The sequence below is a fragment of the Nannospalax galili genome, unplaced genomic scaffold (assembly GCF_000622305.1).
Source record: "Nannospalax galili isolate Female #2095 unplaced genomic scaffold, S.galili_v1.0 scaffold512, whole genome shotgun sequence".
NCBI classification, from domain to species: domain Eukaryota; kingdom Metazoa; phylum Chordata; class Mammalia; order Rodentia; family Spalacidae; genus Nannospalax; species Nannospalax galili.
In genome coordinates this window covers 2,513,560-2,527,776 of record NW_008331992.1, presented here as the reverse complement: position 1 = coordinate 2,527,776, position 14,217 = coordinate 2,513,560, and the positions used below count along the sequence as shown (strand labels likewise).

Here is a 14,217-nt window from a genome sequence, read left to right as displayed (position 1 = left end):
GTGAGTTAGGAGATTCAAATGGGTCTATCTCCATAATTGTTTCAAATAGTCTACACCACGGATTTTCAGTACTCTCCATGCTAACCTGAAGACTCTGAGTTGGAGAGCCTGCTTCAAATACCAACAAGCGCATTATAGAAATTCATCCTTTCAATTCTGTTTCTCTAGAACCACTCCTGGTACCACAGTCTGTATTAGTCAGGGTTCTCCAAAGAAACAGAACCGGTAGAATGAATAGGTATAGAGATTTATTAGCTTAGCTCATAGGATAGAATCCGAGTAGTTCAACAATGGCTGCACCACACTGGAGAGGCTGAGAGTCCGTAGTCACTCAGCCCACAAGGCTGGATGTCTCAGTAGTCCCAATCCGGTGCTGAAGGTCTGACAAATTCCAAAAGATCAGCTAGTCTTCAGTCTACAGCAGCAAGACGAACTCACCAGCGAGAGAGAAGGCAAGCAGCAAAAAGCCTGGCATTCTGCTCCACCTTGGTCTTTCATATGGACTGCCATCAGAAGGTAATGCCAACATTTAGGGTGTGTCTTCTGGTTTTAGATGATGTAGTCAAGAAGATCTCTTTCATTTCAGTTAATCCTAGATCCAATCAAGTTGACACCCAGGATTAGCCATCACAGCCACCAAACCTGACTTCTACTGGGGTGCTAGGAATCTAAACTCAGGCCTGCATGCTTGCACAGCAAGTAATTTACTCACTGAGACATCTTCTCATCCTCTCTTTGTCTATATTTTTATCATTAGTTTTGAACAATTTAATTACTATATGTTTTGGTAAGGGTGGACATTATGGTAGAACAGCCCATGGTAGACGACACAGATCACCTCTTAGCCAGGAACCAAAATGAACAAGCAAAGGGACAAATTGCACATTTCAATTTGAGGGCACACACCCATGCCTTAAAAACGTCCCATTAGGCCTTACCTCCTAAATCATCTACCCCTGCCCAGTAGGACTGAAACAAATGAGGTAGACCCATCTTTCCCTAGGGTTATTTTATTTTTATTTATGTGTACATGTGTGTGGCTTGTGTGTGCAGGTGCCCATGGAGGCCAGAAGAGAGCATCAGGTCCTTTGGAGCTGGAGTTAGAAGCAATTATGAGCTGCCCAGTGTACCACATTGGGCTGGGAACCAAATTCTGGAAGAGCAACAAGAGCTCTTAATTGCTGAGCCATCTCTCAGCCCTTGTTATAGCACTGTTAAAAATCACTGTTAGTGCTAAGAATAAGTTCATAAGTTATTGTAAGCATTACTCCAATGGTTATTTTCTGGTAAACAAGCAAATATGTTGGAGAAGGAACTTCCTAATTAGCAGACATTGTACTCTCCCTTGATGCTTTGGACTATCACTTAAACAGGCAGACACAACTACTCTTTTGCCAACATACATTTTGAACACTCCATGGATGCCTTGAAGAAACAAACAGTTCAGTCCATGCAGGGCTATTTCATAGTTTGCACCATAATTTTGCTTGTAGAAGCCTCAGTGAACTGTTTCCACCCAGGCCATCTGAGACACATTTCCCTGGAGGCCCAGCAGTAAGGACTGCTATGACTGATACAAAAGGGACAGTGCAGCACCTGGTATAAGCATAAACCTCCATTTGAATGAGAGGTTGCTGTGATTGGTGCAAACACCCCTTTTTTGCCTATACAACCAACAATTCAGCTCACTTGCTGTTATGATTTGAATCTGAAGTATACCTCGTTAGGCTCATGTTTTGAATACTAAATCTCAAGCTTGCAGCAGTGCTTTAGAGGCTGTGGACCCTTTAGGAGATGGACCTTGGCTTGTTGAAATAGATCAGTAGGAGCTTCAAAGCTTATACCTGGGTTCCAGGGTGTTCGTGCTGTTTTCTGATCCATCTTCCACAGACTGAGGCCCACAGTGTATTAACAAAAATGGAAATTTTTAAAACCAAAATCAAAATAAATCTTTCATAAGTTTTTTGCCAGGTATTTGGAGTGATGAGAAAAGTACCCAATGGAAAACTGGTCCCAAGAAATGAGATCTTTGGCATGATAAATATGATCATGTGGTTCTTATGTCTTCAGAACTGTTTTGTGGGAGGAATATGGATGAGCTTAGAGATAATGTTTGATCAGGTTTGACCAGGGACACATAAAAATGAAAGATGAGAGGCAAGCTTAGGAGCAGAGTGTTCTTTATTAAGAACACTGAAGGGGGATGGAAAGATGGCTCTGTGGTTAAGAGTACTGGCTGCTTTTGCAGAGGACCCAGGTTCAATTCCCAGCACCCACATGGTGGCTAACAGTCATCCATAACTCCATTTCCAGGGAATCTGACACCCTGTGACCTCTGTAGGCATTGGATGACATGGGATCCCCTATCTACATGCAGGCAATACATGCATACACATTAAAAAAAAAAAAAGGCACAACTGGTGGGCTGCTTCTAGGGGTTGAGTGATCAGAAAAAGGGAGAAGGTGGGTAGGGCTAGTGCCAGTGACACGGTTTAGAGGTTTTGAGACAATGGGGCTGTTATTTGTATTCCCAGATAACACAGTCCTTGGGATGGGAGTTTTACACAGTTCTGGGTTGGAAATTACCTAGGATCTTGAGATTTACCTAAGGTTTACTCAATTCAGTATGTAATCCTTTGGAAGTTAGCCCAGAGCCCTTTATTTATTTGTTTGTTTACTTGTTTTTGTTTGTGTGTTTATTGTTTTATTTGCTTGTTTATATTTATTTATTTATTTAGTTAGTCTTTTTGAGACAGGGTCTCCCTATAGCCCCATGTAGCCCCAGCTGGCCTGGAACTCACTTTGTGGACCAAAGTGGCTTTGAACTCAGAGATCCACCTGCCTCTGCCTCCTGAGTGCTGGGACTACAGGTATGCGCCACCACACCTGGCTATTATTTATTTTTATGTGTATGAGTGTTAGGTCTGCATTATGTAAGTGCACCCACATCGTGTAACGCCTGCAGAGCACAGCAGAGGGCATCGGATCCTCTGGAACTGGAGTCATGGTTGGTTATTAGCCACCGTGTGAGTGCTGGGATATGAACCCAGGTCTTCTGCAAGAACAGCTAGTACTCTTAACTGCAGAGCCATCACCCTAGCTCCTTTCAAGTCCAGGCATTGTTTTCCTTCATTTACAATAGAGATGGGGCTAATCAGGTTTCAAAGGGAAACCAGGACCATACCATAAAATACACTAGAGGCCATTTGTTTTATTCTGGCAAAGAACCAACTACATTTCGACCATGTCTTGAAATTTTGAGTAAGGCTGAATTCAAAAGCAGTGGGCTTATTTATTTGGTGGAGAATTTTAAAAGCTGCTTAGCATTCAGGCTTGGTTTGGTTGTTGCTGGTTATGTATCATCTAGCTTTAACTGAGAATCTAGCAAAATGCAGAGCAGAAAGATGTAAAAAAGCATGTAGTTTGGCAAGGAAAATAGATGGAATGCCTATAATTTAAGATTAAAGCCACTGAAGGAAATTTAACACTGTATTGGGACAATAGGAAATTTGCCTTGAGACACTTTCCAAGACCCCAGGATATAAATATGCAAAGCATTTGAATTTCCTTTGAAGTGTTTCCCCAAGATCATCCATGCAGGCACACCTGCTCCTGCCACTGTGATCCCAGGGCATCTGGCCACTTGTCAGGCTAGGAAACTTACATTTTCCATGGGTGGGCAGGATGCAAGTTACTGGGTGATCAAGGCTTGCACTAAGGTTCTAGAAAAGAGCCTATGAGACTAGATAATGTGCTTGATTCCCTCCAAGGGGCTCCTGGATGGGCCAAGTGTGAAGCTGTTGAGGTGAAGCCTGAGCTACAAAGAAAGCTCTAGGATGCCAGGGCATCTGGCCACTTGTCAGGCTAGGAAACTTACATTTTCCATGCGTGGGCAGGATGCAAGTTACTGGGTGATCGAGGCTTGCACTAAGGTTCTAGAAAAGAGCCTATGAGACTAGATAATGTGCTTGATTCCCTCCAAGGGGCTCCTGAATGGGCCAAGTGTGAAGCTGTTGAGGTGAAGCCTGAGCTACAAAGTAAGCTCTAGGATCTTGGAGGTGTCAGGTACATGAGACATCTACTGAGGAAAATTACAAGCACCGAGTGGAGGTAGCCCAAGAAAAGCTTCTGAAACCATGAGCCAAATAAAGTTTTCTTCCCATAAGTTCTCCATTGACATTGTGTCGCAACAAGGAGAAAAGTGAGCAACGTACTTTGTAAGGCGATTGGGCGGTATCTGTCTTCTTGTGCCACTTCACCAGAGTTGCAGTTCAGCCCTCAAGAGGCTTCTCAGGTAGCCTTCCTCCCAAACATTCAAAAGGGTGAGGTGAGCTGATAACATGGAAAGATAGAAGGGGCGGAGGAAAGGCAGAGGCAGGGGTAGCAGAGCACCTGTGACAGCAGAGAAGGCACAGAAGCAGCAGGGAGCTGGCTGCTTGGCAGCTGAAGAAGAGGGGAGCTGCGCACTGGTCAGCCTGAGTTGCTGCTTCATCAGCTGCAGAAGAGGTAAAGCCACAGAACAGGATCTGTCAAGGGCTGAGGAATCTTGCTACCTAGGCCCACCCAGAAGAGTCCATGCCTAGGGTTGAGGAATCTTGACTTTTGTGGCCCACTTAACAGTGGTAGCACTTGTAAGGCTACCTGAGGCTTTCACGACCGTTAGAACAGAAGACTGCTACTGTTTCTGCTTGTCTGATGCTTCTGCCAAAGCCACCAAAGACCAGCACTTGAATTGCTTCTGTGCCCTCCCACCAATCCTATCCAGGAAGAGTTAAGGGAGCATAGATAGCTGTTTGATAACATCGCTAACCTGAAGACCAAACTGTTAACACATGGGCTTGGGGGAAATAGTTATTTAACCTGTAACAAGACCCATTTCTTCAAATAATTTTGTCTCCCACTCCTCCTCTTTAGAGGCTACTGTTGTTGGTATTTAGGCTGCTAAAGGTTTATTGTGGATTACTAATGATCTGTCCCTTGTTTTCAGCCTCTACTTTGAGTAGTCTCTGTTGCTTTGTCTTCAACATGTCTCATTTGCTGATAATTCCCTTCAATGTATTTGCTTTCATTTTAGCCCCTCCAATAATCTTTTTTGAATTTCTTTTTTGAGACAATGGTTCTTATAGTGTAGTCCCAGCTGATTTAGATCCTGCTGTGTAGACCAGGCTGCCCTCAGTCTCACTGAGATCCACCTGCCTCTTCCTGAGTACTGAGATTAAAGGCGTGTGCCACCATGCCTGACCAAGACCTATAATAACCTTATTTCTTAAAATTTAATTTGGGTCATTTTTCTGTTGCAGATGTCTCTACTTAACATACTTAACCTCTACCTTCTTGAACACTTGAAATACAGTGACAATTAACTAGTGTCCTTGTTTCCTACGTCTATTGTATGCATAATCCCTGATTTATTTTCAGTTGATTTCTATTTCTTCTCATTCTAGTTTATTCTGCCGCCCCCCCCCCTCATTTCCCTCTCCCTGTCTTTCCTTCCCTTCCTCCCTGTCTGTCTTTGGAGACAAAGTGTCGTGTCTCCAAGATGGTCTTCTGAATATGTAGCATAGGTTGTAGCTCAGACCTAAGTAGAGGTGGTGTGGCAGGGTCACAGGGCAGTTCCCATCAGGGATGAGATCTTCCTGTGCACGTTTTCATCAGCATCTGTTGTCACTTGTTTTCTCTTATTGACTTTTTGTCTTGTTTTGTTTTGCTTTGCATAGTTGGGTTTTTGAGACAGGGTCTCCTTGTAGCCCCAGGTGGCCTAGAACTTGCTATGTAACCCAGGTTGGCCTCAAACTCACAGAGATCTGACTGCTGCTACCTCCTGAGTGCTGGGATTGAAGGTGTATGCCACCACACCAGGTGTTTTGACTTATTTTCATTTTTTGATGTCCCTACGTGTGTAAACTATACTTGCTCATTTTCACTGCAGTGCTCTCTTCCTCTTCCCCCCTTCCACCAACCCTCTTTCCCCAAGTCTCCTTTTCACTTTCCATGGATTTTTTGTTTTGCTTTGCTTTTTGGTGGCCCACTGAGGGTCACTGAGGGTTGTTTGCATGCACATGGATGGGAGTTTATTCACAGGAGCAGAGGCAAGTTACCAGAAGCTACCACTGAAACAAATAGAATGCCCTTCCTTTCAATGACTTTAACTACCAATGGTTCCTCAGGGAGGGCTAGGAATGCTCACAAGCCCATTTTGTGCACATCTTGTGCAGGTAACAGAGCTGCTGTGAAAATGAGTCTTGTTTCATTGATGATAGACCGTCTGACTGGAGTGAGGTGGAATCTCTTTAATTGAAGCTCCCTCATGCAACAGAGGGCCAGGAAAAAGGAATACAAAAGGTCACAATGGCCAAAGTGTAGACTAAAGAGTACAGATTGCTGGTCCTTAGACATGACCCCTATACTAAACTATACCCACCCAGGGCTCAAGAACAATTGTGGAAGAGGGAGCCAAAAGATTGTAAGAGACAGGGAGGAGGTAGATGACCATATGGAAATAGAGTCCTACAAGCTCCTGAGACCTTGCTCATTTGAACCTACAGCAATGGTGTCAGCATGAACCAGACACATGCAAACTCAAACAAAAACCCCACCGTAGAACTGGGGAAATGGACAGCCGACCCCAGTCTTAGCTGAAGAAATACTGGCAACTGATTACTTCTGGGTGACAAAGAGCTAATCTTCCTAAAGCAATAGACTCTAGATAAGCTGGTTAGACCTCAGTAGGTGAACTTGCACTGAGGTACATCTGGGGACACTTGACACAATAGGCCTTAAGAAAAGTGACAGAATGTATGGATTCCAGTGGGGGGTATGGGAGGGTGCCAGTGGGGAATGGGTTATAAAGATGGGGAAAGATAGATGATACACAGACATTAGTAAATAGGTGATTGATAAATAGGTGATAAATACATGATGGATAAATATAAATACATGGTCGATGAAAATGTAAGTCAATAGTTAGGTTATAGACAGTTGATGGATGGATAGGTAGGCAGATATATTATAGATGATATATTATGGATGACCGCAATAGGACAGATGATAGATACTAAACAGCTGATAGATAATGATTAATAATAGATGATAGCTATTATACATGGATGACAGATGATGGATCAATAATTGATATATGGATGGATAGACAGTAGATGATAAATTGATAGATGTTACTTAGTGTTTTGTAAACATCTATATTTCTCTTTCCTTCTTGATCACCTCCTACTAATCTCACTTTTACTCTCACACTGTTCTTTCCAGTGGGTATGATGCCATCTGATTTCTAAGAACACAGATTACTGTTTTCTAGGTCTCTGGCTCCCTGCTTGTCTCTTCTCTACTACATACCTGCTTTGCTTCCTGATCTTGCTCTTCTGAGTGTCTTCTATGAGATGTTCTCCACAGGGTCTGGTGATCCCTAGCTGTTCATTCCTAGTTTATAAAGTGCAGCATTACACACTGATTGGAATCTGAGCAGTGGATATTGGGTGGGGGCTCTTGACTGGTGGAGAGAAAGCCAGGCTCTTGAGATGTGGCAGCAGATGGCAGCTCTTGGTGGCACTGTTCCTGGGGACTGTTAACTGCAGTGTCTCCCCAGGTGAAAACAGGGTTGCCTGGTTTATGCCTTGGTGGAGTAAAAGCCAGCCCCTTCTGCCTGACCTTCACAGACTCATGCTCAGGGCACTATCTTCCTTCTGTAAGATCCACTGTCCCTAAGCTAGGGACACTTCACTGTCCATTCACAGGCTGAATTGTGCCTCTTCCTACCTCAATTTCAAATATAGAAATCCTAATCCTAACATGTAAGAAGGTGAATACAGTTAGACACAGGGTTGTTGGAAGTGCAGTTACAAAGCTTTTATTTGGCTGGGTCCGAACTGTTGTTCTTATAGAAAGGGCAAGGTTGAACACAAACATGCACACAGAGATTAACGCTGTATGGAGATTGAAGTCACACTGCCACAAGCCAGTGACCCAACAGAAATCGGAGAGAAACCATGGGCAAATGCCTCGTAGGTCTTCAGGATTTATTGCCTTCATCTTGGACTTCTGGTGTCTAGAACTGGGGAATCCTGAGTTCCTTTAGTTCTGGCACCTGGTTTCATACTTTATGCCAGGAAGTCACAAGCTTTACAGAGAAGAGGCAGGAGCTACAAGACCACAGGTCACCTTGCTGTGAGCCTCTGGTGATGAGTGACAACAGGAGCCTGGTCAGTGTCTGCTCAGTGGCCTCACTTACAAAATATGTTAAGATGTTGTGTTAAGATGTTCTCCGTGTGAGTATTCCTCTCTCTCTGAGTTAAAAAAGATTTCATCCCTTTCCTGTCAGGTTAGTGAGGCTATTTGACTGCTTTCCTTATTCTAGACCACACCTCCTAAAGGTTCCAGCTCATCCCAGTGAAGCCATGAGCTAAAGATCAAACCCACATTTAGACGTGGGCCTTACAAACCATAAAGGGCTAGGAGAGACAGGGAAGCCCCTGAATGTAGCCATCTGTTTTCCCTAGCTGGAAGGCAAAGCCTTGCCTAGGAATATGGCTAGACAAAGCAGCCACTCCCCTTCCGGTGAGGACTGACAAAAGTATTAGCATTCAAACTTCCTACAGGTAGAAAGGCCCCTAGGATAAGTTCCATAATAATCAAATGCATAGTGCGAGCAACATTTCTTAATGACTGGGTTGGTACTAAAAAAGTTCCATAATAATCGAATGCATAGTGCGAGCAACATTTCTTAATGACTGGGTTGGTACACTAAAGCTCTTCAATTCTCCCACCCATGAAGAGGGGTTTCATGTCTCTCCCTTTCAGTGTAGGCAGGAATTACTGTGTCGCTCTGACCATTCCGTAGAAAACTAAAAATACTCACCTGACAGCAAAATACACTAGAAGCTCAGGGTCAGGGATGAGGATCTTGCAGGATCCATCAAGTTGAGAATTAAAGTCCTCAGTACTTGGGGACTTCTATAGGCAAGGGGCTCCATGAGGCCACAGGGAGGGAGGATATTTGGCTAATGGCTAAACAGATCTAGAAAGTCAGCTTCCCCCTCTCCATACATGGTGTACCAAAAGTCCAGTTGCCCTGGACTTGGGGCACTGAGAACCCAGGAACTGAGGTAGTCTCTAGAAATTGTATATGCCTCCTCACAGCCAGCAAGGAAAGTAGAACTTTTTCTTTGTTGAGGCAGGGTGTATTAGCCAGGCTGTGTACAATCTTGCTAGGAAATCCAGGCTCATCTTAAACTCAAAATCTTCCTGCTTTCAACTCTGAAGTTCTGGGATTACAGGTGTATGCTAAGAACGTTATGACCAAGGAAATGAGTTCTCTCCTACAGTCTGGTGTGAGAAGTGAAGCCCAGCTGATTCCTTGAGTCGGGCCCAGCAAGACTCAAACCAGACTTCACACCTACAGAAAAAAATAATTGTTTCATTTTAAGCCACTAAATTTGCAGTGATTTGTTAAGGCAGCAACAAAATTAATTTCTGACATTGATCTTGAATGCCACAATATCATGTTCACTCTCACCCAACCTGGAAAGGTAACTTGAATTTAACCTTAACCCCAACATTATTGTCATATTGATCTTGAATCTGAATCTGACACTGATCCTACCTCTGAACCTGGCTTTGACCATGAACTGACGTTCGCCTTATCATTGACCCTAATCCTTGCCAGAGCTCCAATCCTGACCATGACCCTCATACTTCGTAGTAAACTTAATCTTGACACTCACCCACACTCTGATTTTGATCTTAATCACTCTGTCCCTGATTATACTTCACACTGTTTATGGCCCTGGTCTTAAGTTTCACTGACCTGAATAGGTCTCAGCCCAATTTAGTTAAGAGTGAAGTTCAGAACGATCGTTAAAGACAGTATCTAGGGTCACTGTCAAGGCTAGGACAAGGATGAAGGCCAGTTGTAAGGATGAAGTCACTGTGAATGGTGAATGTTGTAGTGCAGCAGGGTAAAGCCCAAGTTTAGAAAGAGGGTGAGAGCCAGGGAGCGTGAGTGCAAAGGTAAGATCTAGGTGTAGATAAGGGTGAGAATGAGGGTCAAATTTATGACCAAGACCAGCCAGGGACAAGGCTAACACCAATGAGAACGCTGGTGGTGAGGGACAGTATATGGAAGGTTTCAGAAGGAAGCCCATGATATGAAGAGAAACAGCTAGACAGCCATAGAAGGCTGATTTGAGGGAGAGGGAGAGTGAAGGCGAAGGATATTCAAGACCAGGGGTATTCAAATGTCAGTGTTAAGCAGTTTAGAGCAGGATCAAGTCCATGGCCAGGGCAAGAAGGGATGACCATGCCTCGCAGATCCGGGGTCACCATGCTTCCGCCCTTCTGCTCAGGCTTGTCTGAAGTAGGCTGGAATTTCCTCGTGTGGTGGGCTTTGCCCCTAGGCCCCTGTGTGGTGGTTCCCTCTTCTGGGTTTACTTTCCATGACTCTGCTGCAGAAATGTTTTTTTTTACTCATGAGGAAACAATATCACACAGTGCTTTACCTAAGATGAACTGGAGTTGAGTCCCTGATTGTTTTTGTGTAAGTAGACTAGGCATCTCTTAGGAACAGAGTTTCTAATCATTTTTATTGTATGTGTATGAGTGTATTGCCTGCATGTGTAAAAGAGCACCCATGTCATGCAGTGCCCGTGGAGGTTAGAAGAAGGAGTTGGCTTCCCCTGGAACTGGAGTTAGGAACTGTTTATAGCCACCATGGGGTGCTGGGACTCAAACCCCATTCTCTGGAAGAATAGCCAGTGCTCTTAACTGCTGAGCCATCTTCCTAGTCCGTTGCTTTAAAACTTTAGATTAGTAATCACTTCAATAAGACCCCTGGTTTCTGACCCTCAACCCTGCTGAGCCTCTTCTTACTCATTTCATGGTTTTTGTCTTACTGTCTAATGCTCCAGGTTGAGTTTTCTTGAGTGCAGAGACAGAGGCTTGATTTGTTCTTTGTCCTCTCCATAGGGATTGATAGGCTAGAGTGTTATATGCTTATTGATTGACCAGATACTGTCTTCTTTTCCTCCTTATTCTAGATCTGGAATGATGTTTCAATGACCAAAGAACTGTGGAGGTGAGTGAAGAAATAGCCAAGGGTGGCCCTGCACTGGAAATGGTTTCTAAGTGCTGTCTGCATTTCTGGCTGTGTTGAGAATTGTCCCTGGTCCTTAGTACCAGGAAACTCCTTTATGGTTAGTAGCATGAGACTTTAAAATAGAACATGATATGGATAGGATTAGCAAACTCAACCAGCTACATTCATTTCCTGAGTGTTTCTGCCAGTATACTCAAATTACTTGAAAAAAGAAAACGGGGCCCATTATATAGCCAGGGTGGCCTTAAATATGCCTTGTAGCCTGGGCTAGCCTTGAACTTGTGATCCTCCTGCCTCTTTCTCTTTATCTTTTTCACTTAAAAAAGTGCTGGCTTTTTAAGCATGTGTCACCATGCCCAAGTCAAATTACTTTGATGGTACAACAGCATAACAATAAGAGCATGTGTCTTAGAGTGCATAAAATGAAAAAAATCACGGTTGAAAATAGAAATATTTAATCATTAAATTTCCAAATCTTTCTAGTTCATTGCTCCTTTGAAACCCAGTTTCTTTTGTACTGAGATAAAACTATCAGAAGCTGGTGGGTGTTAGGAGGTGCAGAGCTGTGAGTTCTCTTTTGGTAAATATAGAACAATCTTGACTGTTGGCTACGAGTAATGCTTTGGCCACATCTGATGGACAGCAGCTCTTCAAATGCAGAACTTCTTCAAAAGCTGAAGGAAATATTTTATTGCATCGAATTAAATTATTTATTTATTTGGTTTTTTTCTCATTTTATGTACATGAGTGTATTGCCTGCATATATGTAAGTGCACCATGTCATGCAATGCAACGCCCTTTGAGGACAGAAGAGGGCCTTAGGTTCCCCTGGAACTGGAGTTATGGATGGTTGTTATTTGTCATGTGGGTGCTGGAAATCAAACCTGGATCCTCTGTAAGAGCAGCCAGTGGTCTTAACTGCTGAGCCATCTCTATTGCCCTTATTTTGAGATTTTGAGATAAGGTCTTCCTGTAGTCACAGCTAGCCTGGAACTTGCTGTGTAGACCAAGCTGGCCTTAATTTCACAGAGATCTGCCTGCTTCTACCTCCTGAGTGCCAGGCTTAAAGGTGTTGCCCATCATACCCAGCTTCCTTTTATTTTTAAGATAGCTATGACAGTCCAGATTTCTCAGTTGTTTCAAAGAATCTTACCACTTTTAGTTTTCAGTGTCATCCAGTATTGCTCTATTTGTTGCTTTTTATTAGCTTTTGTCACTATATTAATTAGAAGAATAACCTCTTTGGTCAGTTCTAAAGTAAGAAAACTTTCATTTGAATTCCTTTGTACTTTGAAGAATTGACTTTTTTTTAAGGTAATTGTGTTACCAAGCATGGTACTTAAAGAAATTGAGTGAATGAATGGACTGACTGGTCAGTGTAGCTATTCATGAAGTCCTTAGAGCATGCATGTGTGAGGGGGTGGAGCAACAACCCCAACCTGAGTCTTTGCTCATAGCAAAGTGCCCTGAGTGAAATACTGTTTTTGAGATGTTAGAAAAATGTTCATTTCATATCCACAGACTGTCATGATCCTTGTGATTGTGTTTTTCTTATTTCTCCTCTTTTTCTGATGTAACATCTCATGATTTTTCAATGTTGGTAGCTGTTTCATGTGAGCCAGTCCTATTCAGGCCAAACAAGATAAGTGAGTGGTCCTTTCTGTCCAGTGGTCAGGATGCTTTTCCTGGTATAGCAGAGAGTCAGAGAGTACACTGAGCTCTGAGCCTTTATCCCATGTGGGCACTGTAGTCCTTTGTACAGGTACTTGGTACACACTGAGTCTAATATGTAGGTGTTCAGTGAGTGTACAAATTACGATAGTAGAGACACTTGTGGTGATAGTGGTCTTTAAACAGTGGAACTGTGAATCAGTTATCTGACTGCATTCTCCCCTTTCTGAGATAATGAGTGCTAGACAGCAGCCAGAGGATGTACATTAGCTATGGTTCCCTCTGAGTGATGAAAGCCCCCCTCCATAAGGTGTTCACCAGGCATTTCTCTCCAGTTGTCCATCGTCTTTGCACTGAACTCCCATAGCACCATAGCTGTGTTTCTATACAAACCAGGGTGGCTCAGACTTACTGTGTGGCCCAGGCTGGCTCAGACTCAACAGTTCTCTTGCCTTGGTTTCCCAAGAGCTGGCGCTACAGGTGTGCACCTTCATGCTAGCTTATAAAATCTCATTCGATGGACACACAATGTATGAAAATGTAATTTATGGAAAATAATGGTACAAACAATGTAGGAGCAAATGTTTTACATAATATTCAAAGTTGATTTTGTATTAATCAAAAGTAAATCTTCATTTATCAAAAATACAAATTATATTTAAATTTTTTAAATTATTTTTATTTTATGAGTATGATTCTATTGCATGTATGTATGTGAATGCACACACCCGTGTCGTGCAATGCCTCAGAGGTCAGAAGAGGGCGTCAGATTCCCCTGGGACTGGAGTTAAGGACAGTTTGTAGCCGCCATGTGGGTGCTGGGAATTGAATTTGGGTCCTCTGCAAGAGCAGTCAACTTCTCAGCCACTGGGCCATCTCTCTAGCCCCCTCAATATTTCTTTTTAGCTAAGGAATATTACCAAATCATTTCAATTTTTGAAGTTTTCCTCACTCACTACCATGTGTTGAGTATTGTGTTAGGCTCTGTAATGAGAGAGAAATTGCTTTTCAACACAGGAAATAAATATGCATGATACCTCCAACCATAATCAGACTGATAAGTGGTAAACTAACATGGAGAGACTAATCGTGACTGCGGTGGTGAAACGGCATGGAACAGTCTTGGAGAAGGCTACAGTTCACTATTCATTCAGTATCCATTCAAGAGCACGCTCATGCTATGCTTCACCGATTGAACAGAATGAACAGAACCTGAGAGAAATTTCCAGCAGAGGGACCAGTGCACAAAATAGTGGTTCTTCTGAGAATCTCGAGTTGTCTGGTGTGATAGAGCTAAGGTCATAGTTGAGGAGTCTAGAAGGAAGGGCACAGGAATGTTGAGAGGGTCCTGGGAAGACTAACTAGAGTCTGGAATGAATCTAAATTCTCAAGACTCATGAAAGATGGGTAGTTTAGTTTAATTTTTTGAAACAAAACAACAA

At 43.1% G+C, this 14,217-nt stretch overlaps 2 long non-coding RNA genes across 3 annotated transcripts in view; one reads left to right on the top strand and one right to left on the bottom strand.

The window, feature by feature from the left end:
- LOC103729095 overlaps positions 1 to 11,085 on the top strand; it is a 26,469-nt gene extending 15,384 nt beyond the window's left edge. For both annotated transcript variants that reach the window (XR_003848538.1, XR_607050.3), the window contains one exon: positions 11,046 to 11,085. This is a non-coding gene — a long non-coding RNA (uncharacterized LOC103729095). The remainder of the gene's footprint in view (positions 1 to 11,045) is intronic.
- LOC115069267 lies at positions 534 to 7,761 on the bottom strand. The gene is made up of 3 exons (XR_003848539.1): positions 7,351 to 7,761; positions 3,878 to 3,935; positions 534 to 592 (listed from the first exon to the last, which is right to left on the bottom strand). It is a non-coding gene; the product is annotated as an uncharacterized LOC115069267 (long non-coding RNA).
- Positions 11,086 to 14,217: the final 3,132 nt, after the last annotated feature.